Genomic DNA, 14997 nt, shown 5'->3' with positions numbered 1-14997 from the left:
TCTGGGTTGAATCCATCATCGTTCTTTAGCTCACTTAGCCACCTCAGTTCAGACACAGCTAAATGCAAATCAGTCTTGACCCTGTGCCTCATGGGAACAGTCAAGACCAAACTGCCAAGCCAGGTCTTCCCTGAACCGGAAAAAAGCATCCTGGGACCAGTTTCTGGGTAACACCCTTCATCAGCCAGGCTAGCTTAAATCCAGTGGCAAAGTGAGCAAGGGACCACGTCTGGGATACCCCGCCAACTTAGGGCGAACAAAGCAAACATAAGGAGATGATGGACGGAGCGCTGAAACTTTTCAGACACTCCCCCCCAGTAACAGATCTAGGTTGAATCCATCATCATTCTTTAGCTCACTTCACCACTGCGAAGACATGGCTTGGCAGTTCTGGACTGTTCCCATGAGGCACAGGGTCAAGACTGATTTGCATATAGCTTTGTCTGAATTGGGGTTGCAAAGTGAGCTAAAGAATGATGATGGACTCAACCCAGGTCTGTGACTTAGGGTGAGTGTTTGAATGGTTTCAGTACTCCGTCCATCATCTCCTTGTGTTTCCTTTATTCGCCCTAAGTTGGCAGGGTATGCTAAGACGTGGGTCCCTTCCTACTTTGCTACTGGATTCAAGATACCCTGGCTGATGAGGGCTGTTAGCCTGAAACTGGTCCCAGGATACTTGTTTCCAGTCCAGGGAAGACATGGCTTGGCAGTTCAGGCTGGACTGTTCTCATGAGGCATAAGGTCAAGACTGATTTGTATATAGCTGTGTCTGAACTGGGATGGCCAAGTGAGCTAAAGAATGATGATGGATTCAACCCAGATTTGTGACTGGGGTGAGTGTTTGAAAAGTTTCAGTACTCTGTCCATCAGCATCATTTTCTTGTGTTTGTTTTGTTCGCCCTAAGTTGGCAGGGTATGCAAAAGACTTGGGTCCCTTGCTCACTTTTCCACTGGATTCAAGCTAGCCTGGCTGATGAGGGCTGTTAGCCCGAAACCAGTCCCAGCATGCTTGTTCTCAGTCCAGGGAAGACATGGCTTGGGTGTACGGGCTGGACTGTTCCCATGAGGCACAGGGTCAAGACAGATTTGCATATAGCTGTGTCTAAACAGGGTTTGCAGAGTGAGCTAAAGAATGATGATGTATTCAACCCAGATCTTTGACTGGGGGTGAGTGTTTGAAAAGTTTCAGTACTCCGTCCATCATCTCCTTGTGTTTCCTTTATTCGCCCTAAGTTGGCAGGGTATGCCGAGACGTGGGTCCCTTCCTCAATTTGCTACTGGATTCAAGATATCATGGCTGATGAGTGCTGTTAGCCTGAAACTGGTCCCAGGGGACTTGTTTCTAGTCCAGGAAAGACATGGCTTGGCAGTTCAGGCTGGACTGTTCCCATGGGGCATATTTTGAAAGACTGATTTGCATACAGCTGTGTCAGAACTGGGGTGGCAAAGTGAACTGAAGAATTATGATGGATTAAACCCAGATCTGTGACTGGGGGTTAGTGTTTGAAAAGTGTTAGTACTCTGTCCATCACCATCATCTTCTTGTGTTGGCTTTGTTCTCCCTAAGTTGGCAGGTTATGCAAAAGACCTGGGTCCCTTGCTCACTTTGCCACTGGATTCAAGCTAGCCTGGCTGATGAGGGCTGTTAGCCCGAAACCAGTCCCAGCATGCTTGTTCTCTGTCCAGGTAAGACATGGCTTGAGTGTACGGGCTGGACTATTCCCATGAGGCACAGGGTCCAGACGGATTTGCATATAACTGTGTCTAAACAGGGTTTGCAGAGTGAGCTAAAGAATGATGATGGATTTAACGCAGAACTTTGACTGGCGGTGAGTGTTTAATAAGTTTCAGTACTCCGTCCATCATCTCCTTGTTTTTGCTCTATTCACCTCCTGGGCTATCGCATTCTCTTCGGTTCTCATTCTATACTTTTGCCATCCATATATGCCCCCAATGAGGGTCAGGAAAAGTTCTTGCATGGGGCAGTGGCGGGAATGATGGCTATGCAGGACCACTGCATAGCCGTCATTGGTCACGGGGGAGACTATATGGTATTCCACAATGATCTGGATTGCTTGATATACAGGCAAGAGTTGGTGGGGGCCATTAGTCCAGGGAGGGCCCTTTGTTACAGGAGATGGGCTTGCAAGTCCTATGGAGGGCATCACATCCACTGGATTATACTTTCTACTCCCATGCACATAAATCGTACCCAGATAAGATTACTTTCTGGGCTCCCGCGAGGTATATGCGGCTATATGTTCAGTGGAAACAGAACCTTGCTCTCTGTCGGACAAATCCACTGTCCTGTTGGACCTTACCCTCCCATTGTAGAGACAGACATCCTGTACCTGGCGGCCTTGTGAAACTCCACTTCGCAGACCAGGGGTGACCAAGCAGACAGAAGGGGAGATAAGGGAATACCTAGCAGTTAATGACACATCCGACATGCCAGAGCCATGATTTGGGACACCATGAAAGCATTTGTTTTAGAGGGGAAATGTATTGCTGTTGTCACAACTAACAACAAAGTAAGGTGGGACAAATGCACACAGCTACAACAACAGATGTGGGAACTCGAGTGCATACACCTTGGAACGGGGACTCCTATGTATGGCGGCAGCTGTAAGTGGCTAGAAAACAACTGCCATGATTAGATCTAGATAGCACTGAATATTCGATTTTACGTCTTAAACACTCCTTTTATGTGGGAGGAAATAAATGTGGCAGGATGCTGGCAATAAACCTTTGAGGGTTGCACTAGGCCAATGTGGTCGATGCATTGTTGTCATCGGAAGGTACTCTAAACGAGGGGGACGAAGTGGCCACAGCTAGATTTGGGTTCTTTTAAAGAGAGCTTTACTCACCACAGGAGCTCCCCATATGGGACGTCGCAAAGTATCTTGAAGAGATGAAAGTGGCGCGCTTTACAGCGGCACAGGCGGCAAATCTTAAGAAACTGATCCAGATCAAAGAGGTTATCTCAGCAATCTCCAGGCTGAAGCCACACAAGGGATCTGGCCAGGATGGCGTCCCAGCTTCTTTTTATGAATTGTTTTGCATCTCTATAGCTCCTCTCTTCACCAGGGTTATTAATTCCATCGCAAATTCGGAAGCGCTCCCTCCCTCAATGATAAAGGCTTAAGTGACGGCTCTGGTGAAACCGAGCAAGGACATGCGTCAATGAGGTGCATATCATTCCATTTCACTTCTAAATGTCGACGTGAAGTTTTTCACCTGAGTCCTAGTGTCCCATCTGGCACCTCTAATGCCAGGACTGGTCGAGCCCTATCTGGTGGGATTCATCCCTAATAGACAATGTTCGGATAACACCAATAGAATATTATATCTGATAGACAAGGCCGCTCCCTTCCAACACGAGACTTATACTTTTTTCCATTGACTCTGAAAAAGCGTTTGACCGTGTCCATTGGCATTACTTGGTGAGGTGTTGCAACACTTTGGCATTTGGGATTGGTTTTGCTCCTGGGTTCTCACTGCCTATGTGTCACCGAGAGCGACCAGTCAGGTAAATTACAGAACTTGCATAGCTTCCCCATTAGAAGAGTCATGCGGCATGGGTGCCCACTCTCCATTTTGCTGTTTGTGTTGTGCATGGAGCCATTTGTACAAAGGTTTCAGGATGACCGTGGGATCACAGGCATGCAATCGGGTCACGCTATACGCGGATGACATCATTGTTGCCCTAGAAAATCTGAGTGAGGCTTTACTGGGTTTTTGGGAGAAGGAGAGCCTGCCCAAGTGGCATGCTCACTGTGGGCCCAACACTAGGGATTATTTAGCTCAAGACTATTTGATTCAATGGGCTTCACATAAGTGGGTATCCAGCAGGCACCATCTAACTAGGAGGTGGTAACTCTCAACTATAGCAAATAAATCCAGAGGGTGAGCGAGGTCCCACCTAGCACACTGGCAATGATATAAAATCTTTTCGATGGGTCGGATCACTACCCTGAAGATGACCGCCCTTCCCAGGATCCTGTATATATTTCAGACGTTACCGCTATGGCCTCAGCCGGGGATGCTAAAGACCCTGCAGAAGGCTTTTCAAAATTTCATGTGGGTGGTTCGACGATCTCTGATGAGCCGGGAATAAAGCTGGTGGCCACCTGAGGAGGGCAGTATGGGCATCCCATGCATGTCATGTTACTTTCAAGCTGCACAGTTAAGGTACCTAGTTGAATGGTCCAGGCCTGTGTCCGAATAGGGGTTGCTATTCATGGAGAAGGGGCTGTCTGGGATGGCTCTATGGGTGGATCCTTTTTTGCTCGAGCCCTCCTACTGGTGAACCTCTATTTATCAGCGGTCACTGCGCCCACCAAGAAGGTTTGGGACATGGTGGTGATGCGTGGAGGTCTCTCATCATTCCAGTCTCCCCTCAACCCGATGGTGGTGAACAGGAATTTCACCAAAGGGAAAGGATAGCATGATGCTAAGTGCATGGTGGAAGTCTGGGGGGAGACCTATACCTTTTTTCCATTGACTCTGAAAAAACGTTTGATCATGTCCATTGGCATTACTTGGCGAGGTGTTGCAACACTTTGGCATTGGGGATTGGTTTTGCTCCTGGGTCCTCACTGCCTATATGTCACCGAGAGTGACCATTCAGGTAAATTACAGAACTTGCATAGCTTCCCTATTAGAAGAGCCATGCGGCAAGGGTGCCCACTCTCCCCTTTGCAGTTTGTGTTGTGCGTGGAGCCATTTGTACAAAGGGTTCAGGACAACCGTGGGATCACGGGTATGCAATCTGGTCAACGCTATATGCGGATGACATCATTGTTGCCTTAGAAAATCCGAGTGAGGCTTTACTGGGTTTTTGGGAGAAGGTGAGGTTTCTCTGGGCCTGACACTAGGGATTATTTAGCTCAAGCCTATTTGATTCAATGGGCTTCACATAAGTGGGTAGCCAGCAGGCACCATCTAACCAGGAGGTGGTAACTCTCAACTATAGCAAATTAATCCAGAGGGTGGACGAGGTCTGACCTAGCACACTGGCAATTATATCAAATCTTGTGGATGTGTCTGATCACTACCCTGAAGATGAACGTCCTTCCCATAATCCTGTAAAAATTTCAGACGATACCGCTATGGCCTCTGCCGGGGATGCTAAAGACCCTGTAGAAGGCTTTTCAAAATGTCATGTGGGTGGTACGACGATCTCTGATGAGCCGGGAATAAAGCTGGTGGCCACCTGAGGAGGGCAGTATGGGCATCCCATGCATGTCATGTTACTTTCAAGCTGCGCAGTTAAAGTACCTAGTTGAATGGTCCAGGCCTGTGTCCGGATAGGGGTGACTTTTCATGGACAGGGCGCTGTCGGGGATGGCTCTAGGGGTGGACCCTTTTTTCCTCAAGCCCTCCTACTGGTGAACCTCTATTTATCAGCGGTCACTGCGCCCACCAAGAAGGTTTGGGACATGGTGGCGATGCGTGGAGGTCTCTCATCATTCCAGTCTCCCCTCAGCCCGGTGGTGGTGAACAGGAATTTCACCAAGGGGATGGATAGCATCTTGCTAAGTGCATGGTGGAAGTCTGGGGGCAGATCAATTGGTAATTTCTTTGAAGAAGAGGAGCTACACCGTTCCTAGGTATTGAAGACTGAATACGCAATATCAGAAGGAGAACAATTTTGCTACACCCAGATACGACCCTGGCTGATGCAGTAGTTAGTGAGGGAGGCAGTGCAGCGTCATCCATCCACATTTGAAAAGTCTCCTCATGAGGGACTCGGGTAGGTGCATCTCCTCTGACCTGTATGGGCTCCTTGGGGAGGGGATGCCGGATTCAAAGTCCCTCCTCACCTCCAGTGGGAATGGGAACTGGGACAACAACTATCTCAGTAGGCATGGCAAGGCATTTGTCACCAGGAGAGGCATACAGCCTCTAATGCATCTAGAGTAGAAACTGCGACGTAGATCGCCACATATTGTACCTAAACCTGCATGGGTGCAGGAAGGAAACACTGAGCGGTGGGGGGGGGGGTGGGGGGGAGTAGAGGCTGGAGGGGTTGTTGCAACCGGGGGACCCTGGTTCATATTTTTTGGGAGGGCCCCAAATTGACCTGGTTCTAGGAGGAAACTCTATCAGGTATAGATATAAACTTTGATACTCAGCTTCCCAGGTTCCCTTCATATGAGGTTCTGGGCCTCCCTAACTCACCAACAGAGAATGCACCATCAATTTGAAATTGGTTGCACGGAATTTGGCCCCTCCTGGGAATGGAGAGACTATCGATGACACTCAGACAACAGGGGGACACATTCAGCGAGTCCTGGCCTCCATTCTTCGCTCTGCTCTCCCAGGAATTCACAGAACTAACCTGCCCTAGGTACTTAAAATTGCTGCACATGACTGAGTTGATGAACTGATTGAGTACGGATCCCCTCCCATGAATGTTTGCTGTGTTTGTACTTAAATCAAGATATCAATTGGTTGGGCATCGAGGGGTGGGGGTCATTTAAAAGTTGCAGTACTGTTAGCTGAGGCTGAATGTTGATACCAAACTAAAAGATTACATTGGATGCTTTGTGTGCTTATTATTGATGCAACATTAAAACAAATTGAAACATAAAATTGTTTATTTAATGTCCAAAATGTTGTCTCATTTTTTTGTGTCGACATTTTGTGCAAACGCAAATTTTTGAGATCAGTTTATATCTGTTTTCAGGCTTACCAAAAGTTTCAGAAACCCTGTGCTAACAAGAAGAAAACATGGGAAAGGCTGGCAACTCCCAGGATTACAATCAGGTAGTAGTTCAGTTACCAAGTTCAATTCAGGGTTGCCTAATGAAAGGTGTGGCTGTTAACTAGGTTACCACATTCTCAATATTGCTATTAGCTGCTTTGCAACCGTTTCATTTAATTTTAAAATTGCACTTGAATCCTCCTTCTCATCCTTCCTGGAAAATGTGCTACATTTTGAAAAAGTGTAAAGTGACTCCTGTTCTTGCATGTTCATGTTATTAAATATAAAATATATTGCATGATGTCTGATTGTGTTCCTAAAAAATGGTGTCATTGCTCTTCCCTGATGGTTCACAAAGACATAGACTGTGAAGTGAAGAAAATTAAGTATTTTTGCTCTGAGTGCCACTGCCCACCCGCTGTTACATTTGCACTGAGTCCTATTTTCCTCTCCAGCTGTTCCACTGACAAGACCTGTCGCTTACTGAAAGCTGTTACTGATCGGGGATTGGACACAGGATGCATTATGGGTGCACATCATTTGTATCACAGAAACAAGAAGAACTGGATCATGACTAGTACTACTGATGCTGGTATCCAAAGCATTCCTTAATGAGTTGTCATGTAGATTAGTTTAGAAAACAGCAAAATAAGCATGGTTGATGTTAATAATGAAAAGATATTCAAATGCATTTCGGGAAGAATACCTAGAGGAAGCAATGAGTAGTAAAAGAAGTCGAAACTCATGCAGAATTGAACAGTAGTGTTCTATGACAGTATTTTAAAAAGGGTAAGTTTTGTGGGGAAAAAACATCTCAGCGCAGGCATTACCACGAAATGCCTTTCCAACGAATCCATTACAACACAGCAACCTCTACCATGCATGCCATTACCACAGAAATGCCATTAACATGCATACTGTTACCACACATTAGAAGGTCTTTTGCAGAGCATTTGGTTTATTTACATTTTTGAGGTTAACAACCATCACAAGGCCAGCATTACCAAGAAATGCCTTTACAACTAAGCCATTACAATATTTGGTGGAGCGTATTTGTTCAGATGGCAATCTTGCAAATTGCAACTACAAAAGAATCTGGTGGTCTCTGAAAGGGAGAAGAAATAAGTTATCAAATCACACAAGATTACAAGCACCCAGCAAGTACCCAAAGAATGATGACAAAACGATATATACATGAGGAAAAAGACCTTCGTGAAATGATCGGATTTCCATCAACTACCAGAGGTCATTTGGATATCCTTCCTTCCTACCACAACCCCTTTAGATAACAGAGGGAGGGAATGTGGTTCGGATTTCGATCAGGCCACAGAAATCACGACAGGAGGAAGTAGAAGCAAAAAGAACGAGAGACCTTTTAGGTCACCTACTTACAGATTTCAAAAGTGGAAATCAATTACTTGGGTGATGGAATTATCAGTGCAGTGCATGTGAGTGATGTTAAAAAGGATTTGGGAGAGAAAAACTACCTTTAAATTCAAATATTTCTACCAATCCTATTAAAATAGTGCAGAAGCAGCTTTTAACAAATAGGTCACTTCACAATATGGTCAACTAGTTTCAGCCTTGTGGGCCACTTGCCCAGGCTTTCTTCAGGACCTAAACAATAGATTGGTACTGCATTCCTAGATTGCTCAAACGTGCTTATAGTTGTCATGAAATACAACCTTTACATGATAATGCCTTGATACAAGCAGAGTGTTCTTCACACCTGTCTTGTATGAGGTATTAACCTCACCTAACCCGGCAACAACTCAGGTATGGGAGACCCCGCCCTGTAATGAGAGTGAAATCACTATTGAGGGGAGCAAAAGACAAACTTCAATTAACTTTATTTGCCCCTTCATGAGTGCACCGCATATTGTACTCTTCTACTCAATAGTGCAAATTGACTTGCATTCTTGAGGAAGAAGGAATGTTGTCGAAAGTACACAATGGCAGGCTTCATAAACTAAGTATGTCTACAGGCATCTGTTTCACTACGGATGTGATCAGCAGCCTCCTACCTGTGATTAAAGCAGATATTAAATAAGATAAGAAAGCAAGTGAAATATTGTTTGATTATTGAAAACTCCAGAATATCCTGCTATTTTGTACCATAGCCAAATGCATACAGTCACCAGGGACACACTACCGCAAATCAATATCAAAGTCAAAATAGCTTTGTTCAAACATTGAATAATGATCGTAAATCGTCATTATAAACCACACGTTACAAAATGACATGATAAGTTTTGATAAAATCGAGATAAAAATATTGCATTAAAAACCAGAAGACCAATTCCTTCCTTAATAAAAAAAAAGTAGGATTCAGAGTGCTAAGTGCGTGTTTAAAGAAAGAACTAATGTTAAAAAAAAATGACTGGTTAGTTAAACTTTTGCACATGCAGCAAGGCTAATCTACATTTAACCTGTCAAAATCCACTCAGAATTGAAATTAACAAACGCTTAGAAAAACATGAACAGAATCTACAATAAAAAGCTAAATGAAACAGACACTGCAGAGAACTTTCCTTTCATCACATGGGCAGACAAGGATAGAAGAAGAATCATAATGCTCAAGATGAAAGCATAGTTGCTATCTATTATGTCCAAGTCTAAATCAAGTTATAAAAGTCCGATCCCATGTACAGATCACACATTCCAGGTATGGCTCCACCCCAGTGTAATTTGGATCAAAACGTAATCCTCATTCTGGATGTTAGTTAGTTCTCTTGTCTCATTTACCGCAGGCTATGGTCCAGAAAAGATATTTTCACCAAGATCTATTCTCTTTTAGCAACCCACCAGGCCCACTGAAAATGGTTGGTCTGCCAGGTGATAGGCTTATCCACTCGATATAATCCAGCAAAGGGATTTGGTGACCCATCAGGACAGACATTCCTAGCCTTCCTGCTCAGCTCCAGGCCCACAGGCAGCTGCATAGATGTTGATGCCCAAGAAGAACCGAATCTCTATCTAGAAGCTCCTGTTCTAGGAGGGAGTGAGGGTGGCTAAGAAAGATGGCCAAGCTTCCAGAGCTGGCTGAAAATATTGTCCCCAACCTACATGTCATGAAGGCTATTCAGTCTCTAAAATCGTGTGGTTATGTGACCGCGCAGTATTCCTGAAGGCATTTCTCCTGGTATCTGATCAATGGGGGCATTCAGTACCTGAGAAACATTCTGCATTTGCTCCCTGAAATTACACCAACTACTCTGCGCAGAAGTCGCCCAGAGACTGGCAGACCAAGGCCCAAAGGTCTTGAAGGTGAGCGCCCTGCACATCTCACAAATGGTGAGGCTGATAGAAACACTTACAGACACAGTGCTGCTTCCCCTGGTGCTGAATAAAAAGGCAAAAGCTGGTGCCGGAGCTGCTACAGAGTTACAGTTTCCTGGTGGAGTTGGTCGTGGACGTGTCCGGTCTGCTCAATAAATTCTCTTTTGGATTTGTGTGAAATACATTTTTTGAAAACCTAATCTCGTCTAGGCTACACAAGGAGATCAACAATCTTGTGAGTCAAGAGTAACCCTAAGGTAAAGGTACAAAAATTCACTAGTTCTTGATATACGTTTGTCTCCTCTGAAGAGAGACTGAACTTTAGGGTTCCTAGGACCATAGGCCATTAGAAAAGTCTTGGCATGGTTTACTTCCAGCTTAAAGAAGGCCATAAAATTAATAAAACCCTCCAACAGAGTTTTTCTCAAAATATCCCTGTTCCTGAGGTTATACCTCTTTTCAGAGGGCTCCTTTTGAGGAGACCTACCTCTGAACTGAGAACGCTTCTCATTAGAAGTTTGATTACTATTTTCCCACTTCTTTTTAGGAGTAGTGAGAGTGTTTTTAATAAAGACCATCTCAGGATTTTCCGTAAGTTGGGGTTTAAATGGTTTCCCACCCAAACTATCTCTACCTAGTTCTTCATAGGATTTTTCTATTATTCTTGCCAGTTCATATGGTTGCTCAGTTATATCTATTTCCCTTATTTTTTGGCTGATCGCCACGGATGCTGCTTCACCTTTAATATTAGCTAATATTATAGCTGAGACCTGTTTGAAATCTTTCAGTAATTTCATACCAAGATTTAAAGCAGGCTCTGCCCCGTATTCATTTTGAATCTGTTTCAGGACGTCTGGTGTCACCGCCATAGACGGAACACCATGTGGTTTTGTGTAGATTGCCCCAAAGACTGTACCCCAAGTGTTGCAGCCCTCCAGGTGTGGTGCGATCCCCATTGGTAAACAGATTGTTAAAATTCTGTGTTTCTCATGAGGTGTAATATCAGGAAATACTATGCTTTTTTATTATTTCGGAAAGCATTCTGTATGCTGTGTGTGCATCTTAATGCGGTTGATTCTACTTCGAAATATTCTGTTCACAGTGCTTTTAGTGAGCTCAAATATTATGTATATGCGATTGCGTCTTCGCGGTCTTTTTTTCAAGGAATTAAGCACGTCTTTCTTATTATGCATATGCTCACTCTCATCTCATTCTATGAAATAGGGCCGTCAGCACCAATGGAACATAAAAGTAAACAAGCAGTGTTAGGCTGCAATGTCCATAGAGGAGGAGGGAGAAGGTGCCATCACACGCTGTATAGTGTACTGCGCTGCATGAGTACGTCTAAAATACGCCTACCCGATGTACCTAACCTAAGTCTAGTACGAGGGAAGAAGTAAGTGAGGTGTAGCATAGGTTTAGTTTGTCTTTGCCCAGATTCTAACCAAGATTTCTCTTAGGGTCCAATCAGCTCCGTACCTTGGTTTTAGAATGAAGGAGGTCTGGTATCTCTGTCTCGGGACTCGTTTTCCCAACACCCCGCGAAGGGAGCTTGGAAACACTGGAGCTGTATTCTCCAAGAGAGAAAGGAAAGCTTCCCTGTCAGTGCATCAGCTGGAGGGTCTGCTTCCTTCGGCACTTGCTGTAGCGAGCTGCGTCAGGCAAGTAGATAGTCTAGCTGCTCCGAACCACTGTGTGTTTGCTGGGGCAAGTGCTGGCATAATTATACCTTGAAGGTGCCTAGTTTAACGTAAAGTCGGACATAATAATGTCACCAAAGAACCCCAAGGGAATGGTAGTTCTTTGAAAACGCCATGATTTCTAGGACAAATCAATATTCAAGTAAGGGGATGTCCCTGACTGCTGAAGCCGAGTTTTCCAAGAAATTGTTGTGGCTTTTTGGAACTAGTGGAAGTAGCCATGACTGTATTTGGACTGGATGGGTTATGTCTAAATATGGATATGATTTCTATGCCTATATAAGGGCATTGTGAATTATACCTATATAAAGGCATGAATCAGTAAATTACCCTTGATTCTAAAATGCTTTACAACACTAGGATCCAGTGAAATCAGCTCCCGGCAAAGTATGCTGCTTTTGAGGCCAGGAGATCTGCTGAAACTGCTACTGATGGCTAGTGCTGACAATCAGGAGTAAAATGAGCCAGTATCAACCAAATCAGCTAAAAGGGCCTATCTTATGCACACTGAAAGATGCTTGCCCACTGACCCCCCTCCCGCTTTAGATTAATGGAGCATGGGAGGGGGGCGACGCTGCTACTTGAAAGCATTTGCCCAGGCCGATCCATGGTCCGATGCAAGAGCTAAATATTATTTGAAGGTACAGGCATGTGTGCAGTCCCTATTCCACACTTTGCCCCGGGGTACCCCATCTCCATGGGGCCCACCTAAGGGAACTCAGCACCATTGTGCGCTCCAAGAAGGGGACCAATGTCAAATCAACAAGTTGGAATGGGCAATCGCACTCCTCTCAAATGAGGTAGGTTCTTCCCCAAACCACCTGCCAGGGGAGAGCAGGGCAGCCACCAGACAGGAAACAATCTGCCAGCATGGAGTGGGCAGGGGAGAGGCACGCTGCTGACTTCAGGCCCTGTAGAGATGTATGTCAAGTGGGCAGGGAACCGGCATGGCTGCAGGGGGTGGCCATACCAAGCTGCCCCTTACAAGGAGGCAGGGTGGGGTGCTCGTTGTACCTGTGGAACCCCAGAAAACAAAAAAAGAAAATCAAAAGAAGAATTGCAGCACAAGGCAGTGCCGCTGCAAATGAAGTGGCCAAAGCCACTTGTATAAAATTCATGACCCTACGAGGGAGCACTTCATAATGCCCTGAGGGATTTTCAAAACAAAGTATTTCCTCAAACGCACACCGGACAACCACACAGCCCACAAGGACGCCACACGCAGACCTCACCACCTCATCAGATTAGCCAAAAGATCCCCCTTTAGAGACCGCTTGGATAACAACGCACAAGACATCAAAGAGCTCTTCAGCATCGTAAAGGAACTCTCCAACCCCAGCGCCAACACCAACGACATCCCGCCCTCACAAGAACTATGCGACTCACTAGCCATCGTCTTCCACTGCAAGATCACTGACATCCACGACAGCTTCCACACCATGACCACCTCGACTACGCCAGACTCCACCCCCACTGTGAACACCAGCAGCGCCAACCGCCTGACCTACTGGTCTAACGTCAATGACAACGAGACACGCATGGTCATGAACTCCATCCACTCAGGATCTCCGTCCGAACCATGCCCACACCACGTATTCAAAAAAGCAGACACTACCATCGCACCCCAACTACGGAAGGTCATCAACATCTCCTTAAAAGCAACATTCCCGGGAAGTTGGAAGCACGCCAAAATTAACGCACTCTTTAAGAAGCCCAGAACGGACCCCAAGGAATTCAAGAACTTCTGGCCCATCTCCCTGCTCCCATTCCCGGCAAAGGTCATTGAGAAAATCGTCAACATACAACTGGCCCGCCACCTGGAAGACAACACCATCTTGGACCAGTCCCAGTCCGGATTCAGATGAAACCACAGCACCGAGACTGCCCTCATCGCCACCACAGACGACATCAGGTGCCAACTAGATGACGGCGAAACATCAGCCCTCATCCTCCTGGACCTGTCACTCGCCTTCGACACGGTCTGCCATCGCACTCTAAAGACACACCTCCTAGAAGCCGGAATCCAAGAGAAGGCTCTTGACTGGATCACGTCCTTCCTCTCCGGAAGAACCCAGAGCGTCTGCCTCCCACCATTCCGTTCCGGAGCCACCGACATCATCTGCGGCTTCCCCCAGGGATCATCCCTCAGCCCAATGCTGTTCAACGTCTACATGGCCCCCCTCGCACAAGTGGCCCACCATCATGACCCCAACATCATCTCCTAAGCCGACAACACACAGCTCATCCTCTCCCTCTCCAAAGACCCACACACCGCCAAATCCAACCTCCACGAGGGAATGAAGGCTGTTGCCGACTGGATGAGGAGCAGCCGCCTGAAGCTGAACTCGGACAAGACGGAGGTCCTCATCCTCGGACCCACCCCCTCAGCCTGGAACGACTCCTGGTGGCTGAACACACTGGGAACAGCACCAACACCCACCGACCATGCACTCAATCTAGGATTCATCCTCAACTCCTCCCTCACCATGGCGAAGCAGGTCAACACCGTCTCCTCCTCCTGCTACAACACCCTCCGCATGCTCCGCAGGATCTACAAGTGGATCCCCACCGATACAAGAAGACCAGTGACACATGCCCTCGTCAGCAGCAGACTGGACTACGGCAACTCACTCTACACAGGAATCCCAGCCAAACCCCTACGTCTACAACAACACATCCAAAATGCCTCGGCCCGACTGATCGTCAACACCCCCCGCCGCAGCCACATCACCCCCCACCTGAGAGACCTACACTAGCTCCCCATCGACAAGAGGATCACCTTCAAGCTCCTCACCTATGCACACAAAGCACTCCACAACGCCGGTCCAGCCTACCTGAACAGCAGACTCAGCTTCCACACCCCCACCCACCAGCTCCGCTCCGCCAGCCTCGCCCTTGCAGCTGTCCCCCACATCAAACAAACGACCTCCGGCGGCAGATCCTTCTCCTACCTCGCCGCCAAGACCTGGAACACCCTCCCTATCCACATTCGGCGGACCCAAGACATTCTCGCCTTCAGAAGGCTCCTCAAGACCTGGCTCTTCGAGCAGTAGCAACATCACCCCCCTCCACCCCCCATAACCTTGGGAACCTTAGGGGATAAGTAGCGCACTTTACAAGTATGCTGATTGATTGATTGCTTGATATTTTTCTCGATCCATATTTGTGACCTTTATATGCTGGCATGGAGCTGAGCATAGAAGCACAAGGCCCCTGCACCTGTGAACTTCGGCCATTTAGTGTGGAAAACATTGAATAACGTTCCCATCCAATAATTAATATATGGGTAAACTGTTACTGAGCTATATC

At 46.5% G+C, this 14997-nt stretch overlaps 1 pseudogene; it reads left to right on the top strand.

Moving 5' to 3' along the window:
* Positions 1-9653: 9653 nt before the first annotated feature.
* LOC147708628 (small ribosomal subunit protein eS10 pseudogene) lies at positions 9654-10144 on the top strand (annotated as a pseudogene).
* Positions 10145-14997: the final 4853 nt, after the last annotated feature.

The sequence above is a fragment of the Lissotriton vulgaris genome, chromosome 6 (genome assembly GCF_964263255.1).
Source record: "Lissotriton vulgaris chromosome 6, aLisVul1.2, whole genome shotgun sequence".
Lineage (NCBI taxonomy): Eukaryota > Metazoa > Chordata > Amphibia > Caudata > Salamandridae > Lissotriton > Lissotriton vulgaris.
The sequence above is the reverse complement of the archived record's forward strand: the minus strand, read 5'-3'. Positions and strand labels throughout refer to the sequence as shown.